At 47.3% G+C, this 25,487-nt stretch overlaps 1 protein-coding gene across 1 annotated transcript in view; it reads left to right on the forward strand.

Annotated features, from left to right (window-relative positions):
- The window catches only part of SFXN1 (sideroflexin 1), a 55,761-nt gene continuing 40,819 nt past the window's right edge, over positions 10,546 to 25,487 (forward strand). The window contains exon 1 of the mRNA XM_018053705.1: positions 10,546 to 10,667. The gene's annotated coding sequence lies outside the window, so the exon portion shown is untranslated. The remainder of the gene's footprint in view (positions 10,668 to 25,487) is intronic.

The raw sequence follows: 25,487 nt of genomic DNA on the forward strand, positions 1-25,487 counted from the left end.
CTATTTCACTGACCTTTCCTTCTGCCTGGAACACTCTTCCCTGTCCCAGGCCTGGCCCTTCCCTCCTTGATTTGGGTCTCTGTTCCCAAGTCACCTCCGCGGAGAAGCCTTCTTTGAATATCTCCTCTAAGATCAGCCCCCTTCCCATCCTTACCTTGCTCTACCCTCTTAGCCAGTTTTCTTCATTCCACTTTTAACTCCCTGAAGTCCTGCATGTATTGGGTTATTTCTTGTCCCCCCCTCCCCACCATCAGAGTATAAGTTCCCACAAAGGAGGGAGTCTCACTCACTGGTACCTGTGTAGGGTAGGCATGGAATAGATGCTCAGTTGATGTACGTTGGATGGATGAATGGATTGGACCAAAGCAGCAAACAGGGAACCATAGTCTTCTCAGATGAGTTACAGAAAGAGCAAAGAGAACCCTTACCCAGAGCAGAAAGAAATGTGAAGTATTATTGCTTCCTTATTTCTGCCCTAAATGTTAAGATTAATTTGACTAATGAACCAGTTTCTTAAAACCCAAATGGGGTGAGTCAGCTTTCCCGGAGTAATCAACATTGTGTTTAGCCTCCAGGACTTATTTAAGACACAATTGGCTTCCAAGCGATATTCAGCATTGCTGTATTTTTAAACAGAGAGCCAATTCATGATGTGTTTTTCAGATGCTTTGTGTGTGAGACACATTGAGCTTTCATACCTCCTCCCCCCAAACAAGAATGCTTTTAGGATTATTGTCTGCATATTTGAGGAACAAAAGCCGAAGGCCTGTCTGCCCTCTGCCCACAGTCCAGCCCCCATTTCGGGCAAATGGCCGATCAGCTCTGCAATTAACCCACAAAGATCCCTGCGGTCAACCCCCCACACCTCAAGAATAGGAGGGGCCCCTATGAATCAACTGAAGGAGGATCCTGTGGGTTCTGCAGTGTTTGGAGCACCCCTTGACTGCCGTGACCTCCATCCCTGGCTGCACACTGAAGCATTAAAAATCCAGATTCCAGGTCCTGCCTTTTAGGATCCTGATGTAATTTGCCTGGATTGTGGCCCAGGAAACTGGATAAAATTGGCAAGTTTTTAAAGCTTCCTGGGCGACTCCAAGCTCTAGCCAGGGCGAGTCGCTATTTTCAAAGGTCCTTGGTGGCACCGAGGCAGATGGCATGAAGTCCCTCCGCTGCCTACACTCTGCCTCCAGAGACGCCCCGGGCTGTCCATTTGTCTATTCTGCTTTGATGGCCCTGTGGTTTTCCCTTCCTTGGCCCTGACTCTGGCCCCACCCTCTCCCTAACCTCTCCAAGGAATGAATCCAAGGCGATAGTGCTTCTAGCCTTGACCTCACCCCTCCTGAGAAGTATTTCTACATGCCCTCTAGCCATGGACCCCATCCTGTCTGGGTACTTCTTCTCCACCTACCCCTACACCTTCCAGGCCAAGCCCACCACTCCATGCCCATCGTCACCCACCTGGACCACAGCTCCCCCGCCCACACCCATTGTTGCTGGCCAACATCTTGGCTTTCTCTGTCCACTGAAGCCAAATAAAAATTATGGAGACAGAGTGTGGAAGGCACAGGTGGCGTGAATTCTCAGCCGGCAGAGACGGAATCACAGCAGGCTCACATCTCAAGAACTGTGCCCACCTCCCCCTCCATGAGGAGTCTAGGGGCTTCTGCAAGGTGAGGGCTCGCAGTCAGGAGTCGGTGATGAGGAGCAAAGGTGTTAGGATCTTGTCAAAGACAGTCATAGGCTGGCGTCAGTAACCCAGTAACTGAGTCTGGCAGGTCGGTGGCACTGCGCCCTCCTTTCTGATGTGTAACTGCAAGGGGAAGGTGTTGCAAGGGTAAAAGCTAGACGCAGGATTGCTTAGCATAGTGTGCGTGCTAAGTTGCTTCAGTCACGTCCGACTCTTTGCATCCCTATGAACCGTAGCCTTCCAGGCTCCTCTGTCCATGAGCGTCTTATCCAGGCAAGAACTCTGGAGTGCACTGCCATGCCCTCCTCCAAGGGATCCTCCTGACCCAAGCTCAGACCGGCATCTCTATGTCTCCTGCATTGGCAGGCAGGTTCTTTTCCACTAGCACCAGCTCGGAAGCCATTTAGTGAAGAGTCAGGACGATAGGTACGAAGTATAGCTCCTGCGAAGTTAGGGGGCAGAAAGGCAAGCGTAGTTACAGATATTAAAAGCTACAGGCAGTTAAAGTAAAAAGCAAAAAATCACTAGGAATGCTCAGGCCTGCTCACTGTTCTCTTCATCTTCTTTGTCCTTGAGAAAGCGAAAGGCACTCAGTCATGTCTGACTCTGTGACCGCATTAAAAAGACTCATTTCTCTTTTTCACCTTTGCACTGCAAAATTAAAAAAAAAAAAACCCATTCCCCCTTTTTTTCCTTTTCACTGCAACACCACCTGGTGGGGGCTCTATGTTCCCCCTGCAAAGAATGTCCTTTCCTGCCTGCCTCTTCACCTCGCTTTCTCTTACTTGTCCCTTGAATCTGTTGCTTCTACCCGGAACACTTCCCTGACACATGTGTCCTTCCTCTGGGCTGCGTGTCTGCTGCTGAGGCCACCTGGCCCTGTGTGGGCCCTGAGTGTCTTTCTGGCAGGCGGACCGTGTCTAACACCTCAGTGGCTGAGGTCCCCTCAGTGGGGCTTCATCGGATGATATCAACAAACACAGCGAGAAAACTAACAAACAAACGGGACCTCGGAAAACTCGGACATTTGACTTGGTTTCCAGGAGAACCTCTGTCTGGGCTACAAGCGGTAACTTGTCACTCCTATTTTTAACTTTCCAAAGTAAGAAAGACCAGGAGGCAGATTTTGCATGACAAAGGTGGGTGGATGTGCAAGAAGCAAACGAGCGTGAAAAGGCCTGAATCCAGCCCACAGATCTTTCTTGTCTTACTTTGTATTTAAGACAATAACTTACTAACATTCAAAAATTAAGAAATTCTGCCTCTTTTGTGGATTTCTGGTGTCTCTTGAAACAAATCAGAAGGTGTGGCCCCTCGGGTTCCCATGGCAACCTCTCTGGTGGCTTTGTCCAGACCACTTGGCCCAGCTCCACACTCTCTGCTGTTCTCACCGAGATGAGGACCCCCAGGCTCTTGGAGCTCCAGCTTCTGGTCTCCATTAACCTTGCACACGGTGATTAGCATGCGTTCCACCAAGTCTTGTGGTGTTAAGAGCATTTAACCTGGAATCAGGCAGACCTGGAGTCACAGAAGCTGTGAGGGATCATTAGGTACACCATTTCACTGCTGAGAACCTCCTTCTCTGCCTTTCAGAGCTTGCAGACAAGAGGAAGGGACAGACCACAATCAGAGAAATGTGAAGAAGTAAGCTCTCTAACAAAACTAATACCAAAGTATACACCTGATGGAAGTACAATAAAGTGCCTGGCAAACTGAAGGACAGCTTCCTGGAGGAGGTATCTTTCAACTGGACTTTGAGGGATGTGTATCAGTTTGTCCAGGAATCAAGACTCTCTGGGAAAGGCATTCCAGACCAAAATCTGAACAAAGAGGAAGAAAACAACCTGTTACAGAGTACTTCATGAGAAATGCCGGACAAGATGAAGCACAAGCTGGAATCAAGATTGCTGGGAGAAATATCAATAACCTCAGATATGCAGATGACACCACCGTTATGGCAGAAACTGAAGAGAAACTAAAGAGCCTCTTGATGAAAGTGAAAGAGGAGAGTGAAAAAGCCGGCTTAAAACTCAAAAAACTAAGATCGTGGCATCCGGTCCCATCACTTCATGGCAAATAGCTGGGGAAACAATGGAAACAGAGACAGGCTTTATTTTCTTGGGCTCCAAAATCACTGCAGATGGTGACTGCAGCCTTCAAATTAAAAGATGCTCGCTCCTTGGAAGAAAAGCTATGACCAACCTAGACAGCATATTAAAAAGCAGAGACATTATTTTACTGACAAAGATCCATATAGTCAAAGCCATGTTTTTCCAGACGTCACGGATGGATGTGAGAGTTGGACCATAAAGAATGGTATAAAGCTGAGCGCTGAAGAATTGATGCTTTTGGTGTTGGAGAAGACTCTTGAGAGTCCCTCGGACTTCAAGGAGATCCAACCAGTCCATCCTAAAGGATATTAGTCCTGAATATTCATTGGAAGGACTGATGCTGAAGCTGAAGCTCCAATACTTTGGCCACCTGATTCGAAGAACTGACTCATTGGAAAAGACCCTGATGCTGGGAAAGATTGACGGTGGGAGGAGAGGGGGACAACAGAAAATGAGATGGTTAGATGGCATAACCAACTCGATGGACATAAGTTTGAGCAACCTCCAGGAGTTTGTGATGAACAGGGGCCTGGTGTGCTGCAGTCCATGGGCTCGCAAAGAGTCAGACATGACTGAGAGACTGAACTGAATTGAACTTTCTGGAAACGGTGAGTTGATCAATATTCTTGTATCAAGGTAAAAGGTCAGAGATAAAGTTAATTGGAAGTTAAGGTCAGTATCAACAAGTCCTGAATGCCATATTAAAGAGTTTGGAGTTTTATTCGGAGGCAAGAATCAGTTTTCAGGTGGGGAGTGATATGATTTCAGATCTTGGAAATCACTCTAGAGGCAGCAATTAGGTGAAAACACATGCCCCAAACACTGCAAACTAAATGCAAAACAGAGCAATCCCCCCTGCTTTTTTATCCACAAAAAGATTATACTTGAATACTGCAGCGGCTTTACTCATAATAACCGAAAACTGGAAACACTGTAAATGTTCGTCGTTTGGAAATGGACACAACACATGTGGTCTATTCATATGAAGCAGAATTCTACGCAACTAGAGAAAACAGAGTGTAACTACATCCAACCGCACAGACACATCTCAAAAACAGGCTAAGCGAAAGAATCCAGACACACGCTCAAAACGCACACATTGTATGATGTCATTTAGAGAAAGTTCCCGAACAGATAACACTAATTAGAAGTTAGCGCTAGACATCATCGAAGATAGCTGACAAAAGTCAAGATAGTGTTTCTGCGTGCTCCTGTAGCCGCTCAGTCGTGTCCGACTCTCTGCGACCCCATGTACTGTAAACTACGAGGCCCCTCTGTCCATGGGATCATCCTGGCAGCCATACTGTACTGGGTTGCCATTTCCTCTTCCAGGGGATCTTCCCGATCCAGGAATTGAACCCACATCACCTGTATTGCAGGCAGATTCTTTATCACTTAGCCGTCTGGGAAGTCCCAAGATGTTACCCCTGGAGAAATCAAGGAGTATATTGACTGAGAAACAGCCTGCGGGGGCGTTCTGGGTGATTCGAGGCATCATCTTTGTTTTAGTGTGAGGCAGAGACCGTGCCTCTACAGAGAGGTCTTGATGTTGCACTGGCTCGTGACCTCAGCTCAGCCGATCAGATTGACATGCCCAGCACCATGGGGAATCGTTTCCGGCAGTGGCTGCATGAGCAATTCCGGGAGCAGGAGCGACTCTTGTGCAAGCTGTAGTGCCCGACATCCAGGGGTGGTGGCTGCGGGGCCCTTACCACGGTGCTGCTGTGCTGTGATTTGAGTAGAGGGGTAGCTGCAGCAGGCATCATTCGAGGACCTGAGACTACAGTGGCGGGTGGACAGAATCCCTGCCCTTGTGATGGAACATTCTAGTGGAAGAGACAGAGAAGAAACTGCTCAACAGATAAGCAAACACAGGGGTTTTGGATAGCAACAGTGCAGTTACAGAAATGAAAGAGTGATGAACTCCAGGGGGAGTGGGAGGGTCAAGGAAGGCTTCTTTGAGGACGTGATATTTGACCTGAAAGCATTCCAGGCAGCTGGAACGGCAGATACAAAGGGCCTGAGGTGGGAATAAGTTGGCCTGTTCGGAAGTCAGGGAATTTGGTGACATTAATATGAAACTGCAGCAATGGGACAGGACAGATCACGCAAGTCCACAGGTCATGATGGAACGTTCCAATCTAAGTGTAGCTGGTAGCCATTGAGGATTTTAAGGCAGAGGATGAACTGACCTTACTCACATTTCAAAAGATCAGGGGATGGACCATTAGAAGCAACAGTGAGGAGAGATATAAAGTCAGGGGAAGGATAATGTGATGGTTAGTTTTATGCATCAGCCAGGCTTGGCTAGAAACCCAGTTATTCAGTTAAGCACTAAGTTGGGTGCTGTTGTGAAGGTATTTTGTCGTTATGGTTAACATCTGTACTCAGTGGAGTTTGCATAAAGAAGACTGTCCTCCATAATGCGGGGCGGGGGGGGGGGGGGGGGCTCACCTAAGCAGTTGATGGCCTTAAGAGCAAGGAATGATTTTCCCAGAGAAGTTCAGCTACTCAAGACTGAAGCATCAGTGGGAGTTTTCAGCCTGCTGGTCTGTCCTCTAAATTTCAGGCTTGCAAGCCCCCACAATCATTGAGAAAATTCCTTACCAAAACTCTCTAGACAGATAGATGGATAGAGGATGGATGGATGGGTAGCTATCTAACTGTAGAGATAGAAACATATCCTATTGGCTCTATTCTCTCAGTGAACCCTGACTAACACAAGTAGTTAACCTCTCAGAGTTTCGCTAAGGACTAAAGGAGATGTTGGTGAAAGTGACTACTATAGGCCCAGCTCACAGTGGATAGTTCATGACTGTTTACCCCTATGTCCCTCCCTCTGTGAGGCTCAGGATGAAGAGTTTGATTAGGTCAGAAAAGAAAAGACAATTCTGGAAGAAAGCATACTAAAACTCTCTCAGGGAGAGTGCTGGGGAACAGCAGGGAGTACGTACAAGAACTTTTGCATACCTCTACAAACTCACCGTTGCGTATTTCCTCTCATCATCACAAATAACTTTGCTAAGAGGGTCTGGAGCTTAAGGTTTTCACTTAAATATTAAGTCTCACTGAATTCCCTGTTCTACAATGAGGAAACCCTCATCTTGTGATATATTCTGCAGGATCTTTGCTCAGCTCATGGAACTTACACTATGCTCAGAAATGCCCCCCTATCTTTGCTGACTTAAGCGTTGTTTTGTTTTGCCATGCCCTGAACGGTTCAAAGTCCATATTAAAATGTCAGGGTTTTGCAATCTTCGCCAATGCAAGCCCAGCAAGAATCCCCAAGCCCTTGTCAACATTCTTGTCATCAAAGCTGAAAAATACTAGTTTAACTTCTCTGGACACTGTTTCTGAAAAATGTTTATGTAAAACAATGGTAGGAACACATGTGGACACCTACTTTTTATTCTTTAAACCTTAGCTTATTTCTTCTTCTGTCATCTGCCTTCTTTTCTTTGATTTTTCAAATTTGGTTTCATTCGGCTCAAAGTCACCACTTCTGTGCACCTGCCAGTCAGCAGAGACAGAACTGTAACTCAAAAGAACTTATGACTTGAAAAAAAAATAATAAATGTGCATGTGGGTTGATATATGGACTCCTATAACTAGAAGCCCAGGAAGAAGGTTGAGCTTCGCTACTGAGTGAGGCCAGGGCCTGCAATGACGTCATCTGCACTGTCTCTTTTGCATCTTTCAAGTTAGTTTCCATTCTGCCAACAGGCGAAAAACAGCAGCCCTGGCAGCCCCTAATCCAGATTCTTCCGGTTTAGCAACCCCAGGAGGGCCAGAGGAGGGAGGCGACTGCTCTTTTCCCCAGTGCCTACATATAAATTCAGGGCAAGATTCTGGTTGACCAAGCTTGTGTTACATACCCATAACAGTGGTAGGCAAGAGAAGATAAATTCCACGATTGATGATCTGACCGGGATCAAATGAAGCAAGTGTTGGGAGCTCCCAAAAGAAATTGGGATGCTGAGAAGGTAAAATACACACAAGAAAGAATTTTTGAAACATAATGTCCCCCAATTTTCACTTGTCTATCTACCATAGCTATTTATAGTCAGTATGCATCTTCTCCCATTAAGGGATAAAGAATCTGGGCTGGTTGTGTGACTTACTTTGACCAACAGGATAAAGTAGAAGTGAAAGCAACCTTGAATTGCTGGAAATATGAGACTTGGAACAGAGCCCAGTCAGTCCTCTTTTACTAGTGAGAAAGCCCTGCCAACACCCACAGAGCCACCAATTGAGTAAGTTTTGCAGAGCCCAGCTTTGATTGGCAGAAGTGCCAGCCAACCTATAGATGCAGGAACAAAAATGTTTATGAGTGTATACTCTCGAGGTTTTTGTGTTTCTGTTGCAACATCAAGGTGGCAAAAGATAACAGATAAACTTTGTATCCACCAGACCTCTCTCTTATCCCCATTCTGCAGGCAGAGTTAAGCATCCCTTCCATGCGCTCATAGCACTTACTTTCACAGCCCATATTATACTGTGACAGTGTTTATATTGTTATAATCATTTATTGTAACTACTTGTTTACATATTTATCTCCTTGACACTAAGTTATTTTAGGGAGGAATTTTTAAAAAATCTTTTTGAGCCCAACACTCGGCACAATATGTGGTATAGAAAAGAAACTGGTTAAACGTTCCTAGGAATTATGAGTGACAAAATTGCTAGCCAGGTTGAATATCTTTCCTTGGATATCAGAGTCATTTGTTTTTCCTTCTCCATGAGTGGCATGTTTCGTAGTTTTCTGTATGTATTTCTATTGGATAGCTTCTCTTTCTTCCTCTTAATTTGTAAATCTTTTAAAAATATTGTTTCCATATGTGTTCTTTGTCAGATCCATGTATTGAAAACACTTCCTGACAGCCTGTAAACAAACTCTTTCCCTTTTATTATGGGCTACATGAATTGTTTAATGAGGTTTAACTTCTTAATCTTCCCTTTATATTCCATTCATGCCTGTACGCTCACTCAGTCGTGTCTGACCCTTTGAGACCCTATGAACTGTAGCCCGCCAGGCTTCTCTGTCCATGGGATTATCCAGGCAAGCATGCTGGGTTGGTTTGCCATTTCCTCCCCCAGGGGATCTCCCAGATCCAGGGATCGAACCTGCATCTCCCGCATTGCAGGTGGATTCTTTACCACTACACCACCTGGGAAGCCAATAGTCCAGTCTATTTTGTGTTTATTTAAGCATGCCCCCTTTATTTCCGGGGCATAAAGGTACCCTCCTATACTGTCTTCTAAAATTCTGGTAGTTTTGCTTTTCATATTTGGGTCTTTAAACTGTGTGGAGCTCACTTTCATAGATGGTTTAAGGCAGGGATTCAATTGCCTCAGCATCATTTAATGGCTATTTAACCTTCCCCTTCACCTGAAAGTGAAAATCACTCAGTGTGTCCGACTCTTTGCGACCCCGTGGACTATATAGTCCATGGAATTCTCCAGGCCAGAGACTGGAGCGGGTAGCCTGTCCCTTCTCCAGAGGATCTTCCCAACCCAGGAGCTGAACCTGGCTCTGCTGCGTTGCAGGCGGATTCTTTACCAACGGCACCACCTGGGAAGCCCGGACACTGGCTCGCCTCACCTGGGATGCAGCTAGCAGCAGGTTTCTCTATGCGCAGGGCTCACATGTCTGGTACCTCTATTTGGCTGCACTATTTGTTGATGCCTGCGCAAACACACAACCTTCTGTGTTCACAGGACGAGTCACTCCACCTTGCTCTTTTTCCTCAAACTTGCTTTCGCTATTTCTGGCTCTTTATTTTTCCATATTCATTTTTACAGTCACCTTGTCAAGTTATACGCCACACCCTTATACGTACTAGAGTTGTCAGAATTTTGTTTGGAAGTGCATTCAATTTTTAGGCTGATTTAGGGGAGAATTTACGACTTTAAAAATGGAATCTTCCTATCCGCTAAATAATGTAAATTCACCATTTATTAGATTTCATCTGCCTCCAAAATATACCCAGAATCCAGTAATTCTCACCATAACCAACTTGGTCCAAGCCACGATCATCTCTCCCCTGATTAGCGAAAGTCGCGTGCCTACCGGCCTCTCTGCCTCCACGTCACCTCCTCCACAGCAGCAGCGGGGTGAGTTTTGTGAAGACATAAATCGGGTCATGGCCTGGCACCACGGCAAATCGCTTTGTCGCCTCCATGCCAGATTCCACACTTTGGGAAACAGTGGCTTAAATGAATGACTGAGACGATGCTGGTAACTGGGAAATGATCAAGTAAAGGGGGCGGAGTTGGTAGCCTTTCCCTTCTCCAGAGGATCTTCCCAACCCAGGGATTGAACCCAGGTCTCCCGCATTGCGGGTGGGTTCTTTACGGGCTGAGCCACAAGGGAAGCCCAGGAATACTGGAGTGGGTAGCGTATCCCTTCTCCAGAGGATCTTCCGGATCCAGGAATCCAACCGGGGTCTCCTGCATTGCAGGCGGATTCTTTACCAACTGAATGAGAAGATGAGCAAGAAGATGCTGGTAACCGGGAAGTGATCAAGTAAAGGAGGCGGTCTCCTGGAGGCCAAAATGGAAACGGAGGCACTGGCCCGAGCAGAGCCCCGCACCGCCGCGAGGACGGACTTGGGCGTTCCTGATGCAAGCGCGCGGGCGCCGCGCTTCCGCCCCTGGATCGGGCGGAGGCTGCGCCCAGAGCGCAGGGACAGCGAGAGCGCGTCCGGGCCTCCCGGCCTCGTGGCCGCGCACGGGGACGCGCTCCGAGGGCGCGCTGCGGGCGGCGGCGGCGCGCGGGGCCGCCGTGGCGGCAGAGGCTCTTCCGGTGGCGGCGGCGGCGGCGCCGAGCAGGTTCTGAGAGCCGCGCGGGCTGCAGCCCGCGGGTAGCGGTGAGCCGGGGGCCTGGGTGCAGTGGGAGGGACGCGCGCCGGGAGCCGGGCGGGCGGGCGCGGGCTGGAGCTGGGGCGCGCGCCCGCGGGCGGCTGCCGGGCGACCCCCGCGCACCCGGCTGGGAAATCGCAAACCCGCCCGGACTCCCCGGGCCGGGGCGTCCCTGCACCTGGGGACCCCGCCTGCCGTCCCGCCGCCGCAGCGCCCCGCCTGCGGCAGCCTGACCTCCCGCGAGCCGCGCGCGGAGCCCTGCGGTGGAGCGGGTGCCCGGCACGGAAGGGGGTGGCTGCGCCCACGCCCGCCCGCGCCCCGCCACGCCGTCCTCGGGGCCGCGAGCCGCGCCCGCCGCGGGGAGGGCACCAAGATGGCTGCCGCGGGGCCGGGTGCGGGCGAGCGCGGGGACCCCCGCGCCCCCGGCTCCCGGCGCAGAGCGGGCTCCGGCCCTGGAAGGAGCCTGCCAGTAGGGAAGCGCCAGGCAGGTGATGGACGCAGTGATGGCCCTGCCCAGAGCTTGCATCTCGGTGCTGAGCTCCTGAGCTTTGGCGCTTGTCACGGGTCTCTAGCCTTCTGAGAATGACAGTGGCCACGATGTCTGCTAAGTGTGTGCAGGGGATCCAGGTCCATGCATTTTTGCATCGCATTCCTGCAGCCCCATGGGGTACGTGGGCTTGCCCTCCTAATCCAGGTGAGGAAGGAAACTGGATCTCAGAGAGGTGGTGTATCCTGCCTCAGGTCACACAGTGGGTCCTCTGTAGTCTCGGCTTAAATGTTACTTCCTTAAAGACGCTTTCCAAACTTGGCTGCCGTGTTTGACATTGTCTCCTCCGGCACTTATCTTCTGTTACCTTACCGCTTTGGTTTTTCCATAAGAGAATTTGTCACCAGTTGAAACGAACTGTTGACTTCCTTGTTTGATTCTCTGCTTGTGGTCAGGGCCTCTGTTTGTCTTGCTCATCTATCTGTTCCCTGCACCAGGTAGACCCTCACTGAATGTTTGTTGAGTGCCTGAATGAAAAAGCTTAGCATGGGAAAAAAGGTTAGCATGGTTGACTTCAGAGCTTGGACACTGAATCACTCCATGAGCCACTGCCTTCTGAATCCCCACGGCATTTTGTTTGTACTTATCTCAAAGTTGTAATCTCTCTTCTGTCTCATCGTCTAGATTTTTCCTTGCATGCCTCTAGCTTTTCTCTTCCTGTGCCCATCCCCAGTTTGTTGAGCTGCTTCTATGTTTCAGGCCTTGTAATCGGTGCGAGATGGATATGCAAGTGAGTAAAGAAGCTTTGCCACTCTTGTGGTGCTGAACTTGGACTTGCCATGTAAGACTGACTTGCCATATAAGAGCCAGATAAGATGAGAGGGAATCTGGGATAATGAGGCTCCACCAGGAGGTTCTGGGACCTCAAGCAGCTCCTTTCTCCCCTGAGGACTGTGGGTGTCTGGTTTGTAGAAAATGATGATGTTTGGAGAGGTGGGTGTATCAGTTTCTCTCCAGCTCTAATATAGAATTGTTCTAAGTCTGTATTCAAGGGTTCAACTGAGTGTGCAAGCATTTAAAGTCCCATGAACTTTCAGGAAAGTGTTGATACCCGAGTTGCAGTTGTCAGAGAAAAAGCTGTAGCTATAATTCAGGATCAGGAAAATATTTAGAACGCTTTTAATAGTCTGTAGAAGTTGTATGAAATCCCATGTGGATGGATATAGAAGGAAGCCGAGAGGGCAGCTGGAGCAGCCGTGACCCTTGGAACAGATCCATCATATAGCTGCTCTGTTCTCTGATGCCTTGGAATGAAGAATAGCCTCTAACCTACTAAGCAAGCAGTGCTTAGATGTGTTCGATTGGAGTATGATAGGGAATGGAACGAACCTTTTATCTGAGGTTAAAGGTGAGCAATCCGTAGGCAGTCGGTTTTTAAAGGCTGACGATGGCTTCAACATGAGAACTTATTGTCAGAATAGAAATCAAACCTACACTCAGTTAACTTAATCACACAAAGTTCAAAGTTATTAAGTTTTTGGTTAACTATTACTTTGTGAAATAGACAGTATATATAATCTGTGACTTGATTCTTTAAAGTAGGTGGTAAAGTATGCAACTTGGTATGTCGAAAGTACTAGGGTTTGGGAGTATTTTATTATTTTCACAGGCTGATACCACTATCTCAAGTATAAACCAGTAGAATTTTTTTTTTAATGGATAGGAACTTCACTCATAAGAAATTGATTAAGAAACTCAAAGGTGATCTTGAGGACCATCGAATATGAACAGAGATTATATTGTCACATGTGTGTTTTAAAGTTCAGCTAAGAATGGGATCTTCCCTGTGAACTGGGAGGTGGTGGGGGGCGGGGCGGGAATGCTGGCAGGGAGACAGAGAGACGGCAGTCATTCCCCCGTGGCTTCTTGATTCTACGCGGGCCCTATGTCTTCATGCAGAAGTGTCCCTGAAACAGAGGAAGGTATGCAGCAGAAGGTCATTGCTGCGATCTGAAAGAATCTGCTTCTCAGCACAGGATTCAACTTTCTGTTCTATAAACTGATCTCTGGGGTAGCCACACCCATAAGAAAGGAATGCTGTGTGCTAATAACCATCTCAAAGCCAGATTAGGAAATGTGCTTCTTGAATAAATGCTATTGCTGTTGCCAGACACGTCACTCTTGGCCTCACAAGGGTCCGGAGTGAAAGAAAGTGTTAGTCACTCAGTCGTGTCCGACTGTTTGCAGCCCCCTGGACTGCAGCCCCCAGGCTGCTCTGTCCATGGAACCCTCCAGGCAGGAACACTGGAGCGGGTTGCCATGTCTTCTTCCTCCAGGGGATCTTCCCCAAGGATCCAGCCCGGGTCTCCTGCATTGCTGGCAGATTCTTTACCGTCTAAGCCACCAGGGAAACCAAGCAGGGTATAAAATCAGGTAGAAATGCCATCTTGGTTTCGCTGAGTAGCTTTACAAAATAGGGGGAAATTTCTTAGAGAGCTGAAGTGAGAATTTAGCCGTCTCGTAACACGTGGAAAGCCTAACACGTGGAAAGCCCGGTGTCTGGCACACAGTGGGCTCTCAGCCGTGTCCCCCTCCGGGGACTGGGGTAGGGTATATCGCGCTCTCTGGCCCTAACTAAGTAAACCAAGGGCAACCAGATTCCTTCCCAACTTTTTCAAATGCAGTTATCTTAACTAACAATAAGCTTCCAGTTTAATAATTATCATTGTTAATCTTTAGACAGGGTTCAAGTTCTTTTCCCAAGTCCCTGGGAGAGCACATTCCCTGATAATTTGTTTTCTGTGAAGTAAATTCTTTTTTTTTCTGCAGTAGTTGAGCATTTTCTTGGCATGTAACTTGAAATGAAGCTAATCTTAGGAGAAAAGTGTTTTCCCCAGGTGTTTCTGGTCATCCTCAGGAAGTTCAGGCAGCCAAGCACTCTTGTTCCCCTCTGGTCCCACCACACCGGCGTCCACTGTGTTTACGGACAAGACTTCAGCATGTGAGGACAGGAGGGTCCGCGCATGGAGAACCGCGTGTTAGTGGCGATCCAACATTTGTCTGTCCCTTCACATTTACTAAAGCTCTATAAAGCCCTCCTGTACACCTCAGTTTTATAATCCTTAACTCTAGTTAGCCAACCCTCATCTCCATCTTCAGGATGGGAGAATTGAGGCTCAGGGAGGCTAAAGGAGTCACCCAGAGACATGCTTAGAAAGGAAGTGACAGAATTGAGGCTCTAATCCAGACTGCAGTGGTTCAGTCCGGTTCTCATTCTGCGGGTTGGTTGCCAGGATAGACACTCAGGGAACCAGAACGCTGAGCAAGGGTTCTTCCTCACAGGACCCAGCCAGCAACTAGCATGGATGGTCATGGAGTCATCTAAATGTTTATACTTCCCCAGAAAGAGGGTAAAAAAATCTTCCTTTGATTGGAAGAGCATTTGGTTATTAATGTTTATGCATAAGTTTTATATTCTTTACCACACAGCGTCTCCCAGACTTAGCTAGTCATAGGGTGACAGTGGTTTAGTCACTAGGTTATGTCTGACTCTTTGCAACCCTGTGGACTGTGGCCCACCAGACTCCTCTGTCCATGAGATTTCCCAGGAAAGAATACTGGAATGGGTTGCCATTTCCCCTGCCAGGGGATCTTCCCAACCCAGGGATCGAACCGGCATCTCCTACAAGTCATTCATATTGAAGTCATCAGTAAGGTTGATAAGTTAGTTGAAGACTTCAGCGGAGGTGGGTGATGTCCACCCATAATAAGCTCTAAATGGGAAGGTGTCTACACGTACGTTTGGGGAAATTTAGGCTATAGTCATTAGAATGTGCTTGCTTTTCAGTCTATTCACTGTGTATCGGGTCTTCCCAAAAACAAGGCCAAGCCAGCTCTGGGTGCAGGAGAGGATTCCAGCCCATGCTGGCAGACGGTGACAGTGACAGTTAAGTCGCTCAGTCGTGTCCGACTCTGCGGCCCCATGGACTAACCTATCAGGCTCCTCTGACCATGAGGCTTTCCGGGCAAGAATGCTGGAGGGGGTTGCCATTTCCTTCTCCGGGGAGTCCATTCTGAATTTACAAATTAATTTTGTTCTGGGCTTCCCTCATAGCTTAGTCAGTAAAGAATCTGCCTGCAGTGCAGGAGACTCTGGTTCGATCCCTGAGTTGGGAAGATCTGGAGGAGAGCATGGCAACCCACTCCAGTGTTCTTGTCCGGAGAATCCCAGGGACGGAGGGGCCTGGTGGACTGCAGTCTGTGGGTGGCGCGGAGTCCGCCATGACTGAAGTGACTCGGCGTGCACACACAGCTTCCCCCTCATCCTCGTGGCGCCTAGTGCCGTCACAAGGGCCGTGCAGCGAAATGCCTCCCTGCCTCCTCTGAGTGAATCCCTTCCCGAGAAGCACTTGCTCTGCTGTTGTCACCATCCATTGTCATGAAATACCCTGAGAACCACATCAGCAGCTGTGCTCAAGAACGCTCTGGAAAAGTGTCTGATCTTTGACCAAAGTCAGCCTTTAGGGGGAGAGAGGGAGGAAAGTTCAGGGACTGCAAGCAGGGTTATGGCTGCACTTTTCATGCACTTTATGCTTAAGGCGCACCATCAACCATAAACCTTCCCCTACCACTGGAGGCTTTGCTTCCTTTCCACGACAGTGCCCTGGGCAGGCAGCCCCATGGCCCAGCCCACGAGCTGGCACCAAGTGTGCGGGCTGGATGACCCCTAAGCACAGACCCAGCAGTCAGTGGGTGCCCATGATGCTGCAGGACCAGGTGTCCAGGCCTGCCAAGCTTCAGCAAGGAGGCAGGTGGAAAGGTGCTGTGCCCAGGGACCCCCACAGAGCAGTCAAGGCCAGGGGGTGCTTTGCCCCCAAAGGCAGCTCCTGGGGCAGGAGCCCCCGCCTCGGCCCCCTGCACTTCAGGCAGAGGCTCAGAGCTTCTCCTGGGTCTACAGCTGGGGAGACAGGTAAGCCAGGGCAGCGGCACCTTGTCCACTGTCCCACAATTTTAGTGTAAAATAAGAAATAAGTTTCGTTTGTTTTGTTTTCAAACTGGACTCTTATTTATAGAAACTGGTTATTTTATTTAGAGTGGGGAAAAAGTATAAACTGTTCCTGCGCTTGAAGGTTGGTGCAAGAAAATGCTTATCCAGTTAGATCATGGGAATCCTAGTTAATAATTAAAATTTTATCTGGTTTGAGATCAGCTTTCTTTGTAAGAATGTTCATATGGCATTTCTGAGTAGCCTTTATGGTTTTGAAATTGGTGGGGGCAGGGACAGGCTCTCAAGTTTAGTTGGTATGTCTTACGCCAGTACAGAGTTGTATTAAAATCCTTTTCAAATAGTTTTATTTATTTGCTGTTCCTGAAGTTTAGTTGATGTACAATGTTGTGTTAGTTTCAGGTATACAGCAAAACTATTCAAGTATATGTATACACACACATGCATATACACACACACACACATATACATATATACACAGATATGCATATACATATATACACACATGCATATACATATATACACACATGCATATACATATATACACACATGCATATATACACACACATGCATATACCTATATATACACACACAATATGCATATACATACATATATACACAATAGGTCCTTGTCGTGTGGCTGTTTTATATGTGTGTGTGTGTGCTCAGATGCTTCAGTCGTGTCCAGCTCTTTGTGACACTGTGGACTGCAGCCCGCCAGGCTCCTCTGCCCATGGGATTCTCCAGGCAAGAATACTGGGGCGGGTTGGCATGCCCTCCTCCAGGAGATCTTTCCAACCCAGGGATGGAACCCAAGTGTCCTGTATCTCCTGCACTGCAGGCAGAGTCTTTACTGCTGAGACACTGGGATGCATTTTACATAATGTGTAGATATTACTCACAAATTCCTAATTTATCCCTCCCCCACCCCCACCTTTCCCCTTTAGTGACCGTAAGTTTTTTTCTAAATAAACTTATTTACAAAATCACATCCTTTTAAGTAGTAAAAAGAGTGCTGTATTAGTAGCCTAATGCTACTTAGCATATTGCTACAAATGTAGTAAGTAAGTGAGTGAAGTGAAGTCTCTCAATTGTGTCTGACTCTTTGCGACCCCGTGGACTGTAGCCTACCAGGCATCTCCGTCCATGGGATTCTCCAGGCAAGAATACTGGAGTGGGTTACCATTAACACAACTAAATCTTACCCTAAAACAACCATGTATGAGCTTATCTTTCTGGAGGTCAGAAGCCCAGACTGGTTCTGTGTTGCCTCTGGAGGCTCCAAGGGAGACTCTCTGTCCCTACTCTTGGCAGCTTCCAGAGGCCATGCTGCTCGCTGGGCTCCTGACCCTGCCTCACACCAAGCTCTGCTCGTCCCTTGTTGCGTCCGCTTCTCTGACTCTCCTCTCCTACCTCCCTCTTTCTCTCACAAGGACCCTTGTGATCAGGCCCACCTGAATCATCCAAGGGAGTTTCCCAGTCTCAAGAGCTTTCACTGGATTATGCCAGCAAAGTCCCTTCGCCACATAAAGTAATACAGTCAGAGTCTGGAGGTTGGGGGGTGGGCATCTCTGGGGGGCCGTGGTGCTGCCTGCCGCAGTCTGTACAGAGTGGGTGGTATGAGCTTTCAGTGTTGGGCTTTTGGCAGGCTAGGCCTGGCATCTGATGATAAGCCTGCTTCCCCCCTTGCTGGATAGCTATGAGTGACTTCTGAGGATCTTACTTTCCTCCTCTGCGAGTTGTGCATAACATGCCTAAAGCACAGTGTTGTGGAAACTGGCTTAGAATATTCTTCCACTGGCACATAGTAGGGGCTTGAACTCTTAGGCAAGCACACAGCCCTGTCCCTTGCTTGTAATAGAAACTCCAAAACTGTTGGAGTTCCTTTCCCTATCAGTCTGTTTTTCCTTTGCTGTAAAAAAGGGACTTTGTATACACTACTATATATAAAGTAAACAAGATCTTACTATACAGCGCAGGGAACTGTATTCAGTATCTTATAAGAATCTATATGGGAAAGAATCTGAGAAAGAATATACATACAGATACATACGTATGTTGATACATATCTGAGTCACTTTGCCCTACACCAGGAACTAATGCAACATTGTAAATCAACTATACTTCAACTTTAAAAAAAAAAAGAGACTTTGTGAAGCCTCCACAGCAGTCTTCTCATGTGTACTGTGGAGGCACCATAGGGTTAGCATAGCTCGGAGCTTCTTGGTAGGAATAGACCTGTTTTTATTTAAGGGGGAAAAGAAGGGCCTTACAGACCCCAGTTCTGTGCAGACATTAAGTGCTGTGATTTGAGGGGGGCGGGGGAGGGGATAGCTGAAAGAGTAACAGAGAAGAAAGAATGGATGGCTGACCAGCACCTGAGACTCCAGTCCAGCTTTGGGTCTTTGCCCACTTCCTTCTGCCGCCAGCACCAGGGGCACACCCTGGGCAGTCATTTCCCCCTCTGTGCCTCTGTTTCCTGTGTGATGGGCACATGGAGGGCATCGTTTTTAAGATCCTCTCTAGCTCTTATCCAATTAGAACATCTTTTATGAAGGACCATGTTATAAAACCAGATCGTGTTTTCAATAACGTGACCTTAAGTTTGCCCCATGTTTAACAAATTAGAGGTAGGTTGGTCATTAGGAACGAGAATTCTCTGAAAGCTATATTAAGTTTTTGTTGTTGCTGTTGTTATATGTATTAAGTGTAGAGGGGAAACAGTGACAGTGAGAATTAGACTTTACAGGGAAGAAGGATGACTTGGCACCCAGTTTAATGAGAAGACATCAGTGTCAGATACCCATGGGGAGCACGGCAGCCTGCTCAGGGCTGTGAGAAGACATGGCGGAGCAGAGAAGGGCGTGGCGCACACAGCTCCCAGCCTCACGCAGAGTCGCAGCCTGGTGCTCGGAGAGCCGGAGGCCCAGGCTCAGAGCGTCTGCAGAAGCACGTGCCAGGCCTTGTGCTAGACCTCCTGGATCCGAGGCTCTAGAAGGCCGATAGTGTTTTTCAGAAGCTCTTCAGGTGAGGTCAGTGTGTTCTGTTGTTTAGGAACCACCCATCTGTACTGGTGGCTTTGCAGGAATAATAGTGCCCCGGGGAGGGGGCCTTTAATGTGCTGAGATTTCACTCCCTGCTTGCCACCACCATTGCTTATCATTTTTAGAATTTGTCAAGATAACCGTCTTGCAGTGTTCTCACTCCCCTGATGACCCTTTGGGACTTGTCTCCACCTCCTCACTGGCCCAAGGTGGAACCAGCCAGGGGGATCTTCCTTTTGGGCACTTCCCCTGTCCTCCAGGACAGCACACTGCCGAGTTCCTGCCCGCTGTCACTCTGTAGCAGCCTCTTTTGCTGAAACTTAGTCTTTCCCGACCTCTTAACATCTGAGGCAATGGCACCCCACTCCAGTACTCTCACCTGGAAAATCCCATGGACAGAGGAGCCTGGTGGGCTGCAGTCTATGAGGTCCACGAAGAGTTGGACACGACTGAACGACTTCACTTTGACTTTTCACTTTCATGCGTTGGAGAAGGAAATGGCAACCCACTCCAGTGTTCTTGCCTGGAGAATCCCAGGGATAGGGGAGCCTGGTGGGCTTCCATCTATGGGGTCACACAGAGTCAGACACGACTGAAGTGACTTAGCAGCAGCATCTGAGGCCTTGGATTCCTTCTCTTTTTACATTCGCATCACTGTAGATCTCCTACCATTGCATGAGTTTCCATAGTCTCTGTGCTTATAGCTCCCAGATGAATATCTGTAGATAAAACCTCTCCTCTGAACTCCACACTCTCATTTCCAGCTGCCTCCTGGACATCTCCACTTAGAAGGCCCCTGGGCATTACAAACTTCATTCATCCAAAGCTGACCTTGCTGTTTTCTCCCTAACATCGGGCTCCTCTTCCATCCAGATTACCTTAGGAGTCATGCCTTTTTATTCTGCCCCACCCCCTGTCCAAGTTATCAGGAAATCCCGTTGGCTCCATCAACAGCGTATCCAGAACATCAGCGCTTCCTGACAGCTCCCTGCTGCCACCTGCTCCACCATCAGCCCTCTTCTGGATGCCTGCAGGAGCCTCACAGTGACGCTTCCTACATCTGCTTTCATCACCCCACTGCATTCTCCACACAGCAGCTACAGAGGTCCTTTTAAATTATAAGTCAGATCATTTTAGTACTCTGGAACCCACCGGGGACTCCCATTTCCCTCAGGGTAAAATGCAGAGGCCTCACAGTGGCCACAAGGCAACAAGCAATCCTATTCCAACTTAACCCCCTCCCCATGCCTCTCAGACCCCTCATCTCCTGTCTCCCTCTTCCTCTCTCCAGCCCAGCTGCACGCCTTCTTGCTGTTCTTTGAAGACATCTGCCTCAGGGCCTTTGGCGTGTCTGTTCTTCTCCCCGGAATGCCGTTCCCCCATTGCCCGCATGCTTCAGTTCATCTCTTCTCTCCCGTCTTGCTCCCTTGTTATTTTCTCAGTGAGCCTGCCCTGACTGCCCCGGTTAAAAACACGCTCCTCATGATGGTTCCTATTCTGACTTTTCCCCAAACCACCTATTACCTTCTTAGATATTTAATACTTGGTTTACCTTTTGTGTTTTTATGGTCTGGCTCCCCTTCTATTCCCACCGTCCAACACCAGCTCCACCAAGGCAGGAAGTTTTGTCTTTGTTCACTGATTTAGCCCAAGAATGTGTCACGTGGTGGATGCCCAGTCAGTGAACACTAAAGGCAGCAGCGTTTTCTAGACTGTAAAGAAAGAAGAAACCTGTAAGTCTTGTCTTGGCAAGAATTTCTTCTGTATTTAATCTGTGACCTACTGCAGTGTAGAGTATGGGAACTATACCTGATAATGGTCCATTCAGAAATAGGAGTGAGTTTGACCAGGTTATCTGGTTTAATTATTATAGCATAGAAAGTATAAGTATACAAACAAACTGTGACCTGTATGCATAAGTAGAAATTCCAATTCTGATCCTGAGACAAGGCCAGTGTGAACTGTATATTATAGATCCATACTGGAAAAAGTACAGAAATTGGAAGTGCTGAGAAACTTTCATAAAAACATGTTAGAGTTCTATTATACTAATATCTGCTGAACAATAATAAAAAATTAGGACTTTTTTTTGTGTTCAACCTTTTTCAAAATTTATTTTTAATCTAGTTTACGAAAGTATTGGTTCGTGACAGGGATTGGAAATGAGACCAAACAAAGCAGGCCTTTCATCACACATAGTTTAAGAAGCACTAATCAGATGGACTCCAGGGCTACCTTAGGAACTTGGAGTAAAAAACAGCTTGAGACCTTCTGTACCTTTATTAGTTATCTCATAGATGTTCATTTTATTGTCTCCTGTAGTGATTTTCAACTTTTTTCTTTTTTGCTTTTCTTCCCCCCAAGCAGTAGAACCCTCTCTTTAAAAGATCATCACCATAAAACACAGCTGCAGAAGGCAGATGAGAGCACACCTGCTGTGGTTGAGCATGGATCCCCTCCACTCCCCTCTGTTCAGCTCAGTCGCTCAGCGTGTCCCACTCTTTGCGACCCCATGGACTGCAGCACGCCAGGCCTCCCTGTCCATCACCAACTCCCGGAGCCTACTCAAACCCATGTCCATTGAGTCGGTGCTGCCATCCAACCATCTCATCCTCTGTCCTCCCCTTCTCCTCCTGCCCTCAGTCTTTCCCAGCAACAGGGTCTTTTCCAATGAGTCAGTTCTTTGCATCAGGTGGCCAAAGTATTGGAGTTTCAGCTTCAGCATCAGTCCTTCCAATGAATATTCAGGACTGATTTCCTTTAGGATGGACTGATTGGATCCTCTTGCAGCCCAAGGGACTTTCAAGAGTCTTCTCCAACACCACAGTTTAAAAGCATCAATTCTTCGGTGCTCAGCTTTTTTTATAGTCCAACTCTCACATCCATACATGACTCCTGGAAAAACCATAGCTTTGACTAGACAGACCTTTGTTGGCAATGTAATGTCTCTGCTTTTTAATCTGCTCTCTCAGTTGATAATAGCTTTTCTTCCAAGGATCAAGTGTCTTTTAATTTCATGGCTGCAATCACCATCTGCAGTGATTTGGGAGCCCAAGAAAATAAAGCCTGTCGATGTTTCCATTGTTTCCCCAACTATTTGCCATGAAATGATGGGACCGGATGCCGTGATCTTAGTTTTCTGAATGTTGAGTTTTAACCCAGCTTTTTCACTCTCCTCTTTCACTTTCATCAAGAAGCTCTTTAGTTGTTCTTTGCTTTCTGCCGTAAGGATGGTATCATATGCATATCTGAGGTTATTGATATTTCTCCCAGCAGTCTTGATTCCAGCTTGTGCTTCATGCAGCCCAGCATTTTGCATGATGTATTCTGCATATAAATTAAATAAGCAGGATGACATTATACAGCCTTGACGTACTCCTTTCCCTATTTGGAACCACTCTGTTTTTTCCATGTCCAGTTCTAACTGTTGCTTCTTGACCTGCAAACAGATTTTCCAGGAGCCAGGTAAGATGGTCTAGTATTTCCGTCTCTTGAAGAATTTTCCACAGTTTGTTGTTATCTGCACAGTCAAAGGCTTTGGCATAGTCAATAAAGCAGAAATAGATGTTTTTCTGGAGCTCTCTTGCTTTTTTGATGATCCAGCGGATGTTGGCAATTTGGTCTCTGGTTCCTTTGCCTCTTTAAAATCCAGCTTGAACATCAGGGAGTTCATGGTTCACATACTGCTGAAGCCTGGCTTGGAGAATTTTGAACATTACTTTGCTAGCGTGTGAGATGAGTGCAATTGTGCAGTAGTTTGAAAATTCTTTGGCATTGCCTTTCTTTGGGATTGGAATGAAAACTGACCTTTTCCCATCCTGTGGCCACTGCAGAGTTTTCCAAATTTGCTGGCATATTGAGTGCAGCACTCCACTCCCCTAGAGGTCACTAAAGTCCCTCAGCAGAGCCCTAAGTCCCTGCACACAAGTCTGATACCTATTTTCCTGGGCATGAATTGGTGTTTCTATTTTACTGTTATATGTTTTATAGATAATATATCTTATATAGTCTCATTTGAAATGTAGACGTTTCTTCGTACAATGACCCAGCTCTTTGAAGTGTTTCCTCGTATCTCCGGACTTGACATGCATGACTTAAAGGTGCCCTAATTTGAAATTTAGACACTTCTTTTATCGTAGCAGTTCAGTTCAGTCACTCAGTTGTGTCCGACTCTTTGCGACCCCACGAATCGCAGCACGCCAGGCCTCCCTGTCCATCACCATTTCCCGGAGTTCACTCAGACTCAAGTCCATTGAGTCCGTGATGCCATCCAGCCATCTCATCCTCGGTCGTCCCCTTCTCCTTCTGCCCCCAATCCCTCCCAGCATCAGAGTCTTTTCCAATGAGTCAACTCTTTGCATGAGGTGGCCAAAGTACTGGAGTTTCAGCTTTAGCATCATTCCTTCCAAAGAAATCCCAGGGCTAATCTCCTTCAGAATGGACTGGTTGGATCTCCTTGCAGTCCAAGGGACTCTGAAGAGTCTTCTCCAACACCATAGTTCAAAAGCATCATTTCTTCGGCGCTCAATTTCTTCACAGTCCAACTCTCACATCCATACATGACCACAGGAAAAACCATAGCCTTGACTAGACGGACCTTAGTTGGCAAAGTAATGTCTCTGCTTTTGAATATGCTATCTAGGTTGGTCATAACTTTTCTTCCAAGGAGTAAGCGTCTTTTAATTTCATGGCTGCAATCACTATCTGCAGTGATTTTGGAGCCCAAAAAAATAGTCTGACACTGTTTCCACTGTTTCCCCATCTATTTCCCACGAAGTGATGGGACCAGATGTTATGATCTTTGTTTTCTGAATGTTGAGCTTTAGGCCAACTTTTTCACTCTCTACTTTCATTTTCATCAAGAGACTTTTTAGTTCTTCTTTGCTTTCTGCCATAAGGGTGGTGTCATCTGCATATCTGAGGTTATTGATATTTCTTCCGACAATCTCGATTCCAGCTTGTGTTTCTTCCAGTCCAGTGTTTCTCATGATGTACGCTGTATATAAGTTAAATAAGCAGGGTGACAATATACAGCCTTGACGTACTCCTTTTCCTATTTGGAACCAGTCTGTTGTTCCATATCCAGTTCTAACTGTTGCTTCCTGACCTGCATACAGATTTCTCAAGAGGCAGGTCAGGTGGTCTGGTATTCCCATCTCTTTCAGAATTTCCCACAGTTTCTTGTGATCCACACAGTCAAAGGCTTTGCAATAGTCAATAAAGCAGAAATAGATGTTTTTCTGGAACTCTCTTGCTTTTTCCATGATCCAGCGGATGTTAGCAATTTGATCTCTGGTTCCTCTGCCTTTTCTAAAACCAGCTTGAACATCAGGAAGTTCACGGTTCACGTATTGCTGAAGCCTGGCTTGGAGAATTTTGAGCATTACTTTACTAGTGTGTGAGATGAGTGCAATTGTGCGGTAGTTTGAGCATTCTTTGGCGTTGCCTTTCTTTGGAATGGGAATGAAAACTGACCTTTTCCAGTCCTGTGGTCACTGCTGAGTTTTCCAAATATGCTGGCATATTGAGTGCAGCACTTTCACAGCATCATCTTTCAGGATTTGAAACAACTCAACTGGAATTCCATCACCTCCACTAGCTTTGTTTGTAGCGATGCTTACCAAGGCCCACTTGACTTCACATTCCAGGATGTCTGGCTCTAGATGAGTGATCACACCATCATGATTATCTGGGTCGTGAAGATCTTTTTTGTGCAGTTCTTCTGTGTATTCTTGTCACCTCTTCAGAACTGGCTGAAAACTAGCAGGGACAAAACTTAGTTAAATAGAGTCACTTGTATTTCAGTGAGAGAAATAACAGTGGGGGAACTGGGGCTGTCTCAACAACAAAGGAAGAGAGAGGTCTTTCAGAGCATCTTGGAGAATGGTGGAATTTAGGGAAGCTTAATGAAGCAATATTATGACTGACTCAGAGCAGGGCTTGGAGAAGGCAATGGCACCCCACTGTAGTACTCCTGCCTGGAGAATCCCATGGACAGAGGAGCCTGGTGGACTGCAGTCCATGGGGTCGCTGAGTTGGACATGACTGAGTGACTTCACTTTCACTTTTCACTTTCATGCCTTGGAGAAGGAAATGGCAACCCACTCCAGTGTTCTTGCCTGGAGAATCTCAGGGACGGGGGAGCCTGGTGGGCTGCCCTCTATGGGGTCGCACAGATTCGGACATGACTGAAGTGACTTAGCAGCAGCAGCAGATCAGGGCTGGCTGTGAAGCTCTGGACTATGAAGTAGACCCATGACCTTGTTTCTGTGGAAACAGCAAAGTTAAGAAA

Source organism: Capra hircus, chromosome 10 (assembly GCF_001704415.2).
Source record: "Capra hircus breed San Clemente chromosome 10, ASM170441v1, whole genome shotgun sequence".
Taxonomy (NCBI): Eukaryota; Metazoa; Chordata; class Mammalia; order Artiodactyla; family Bovidae; genus Capra; species Capra hircus.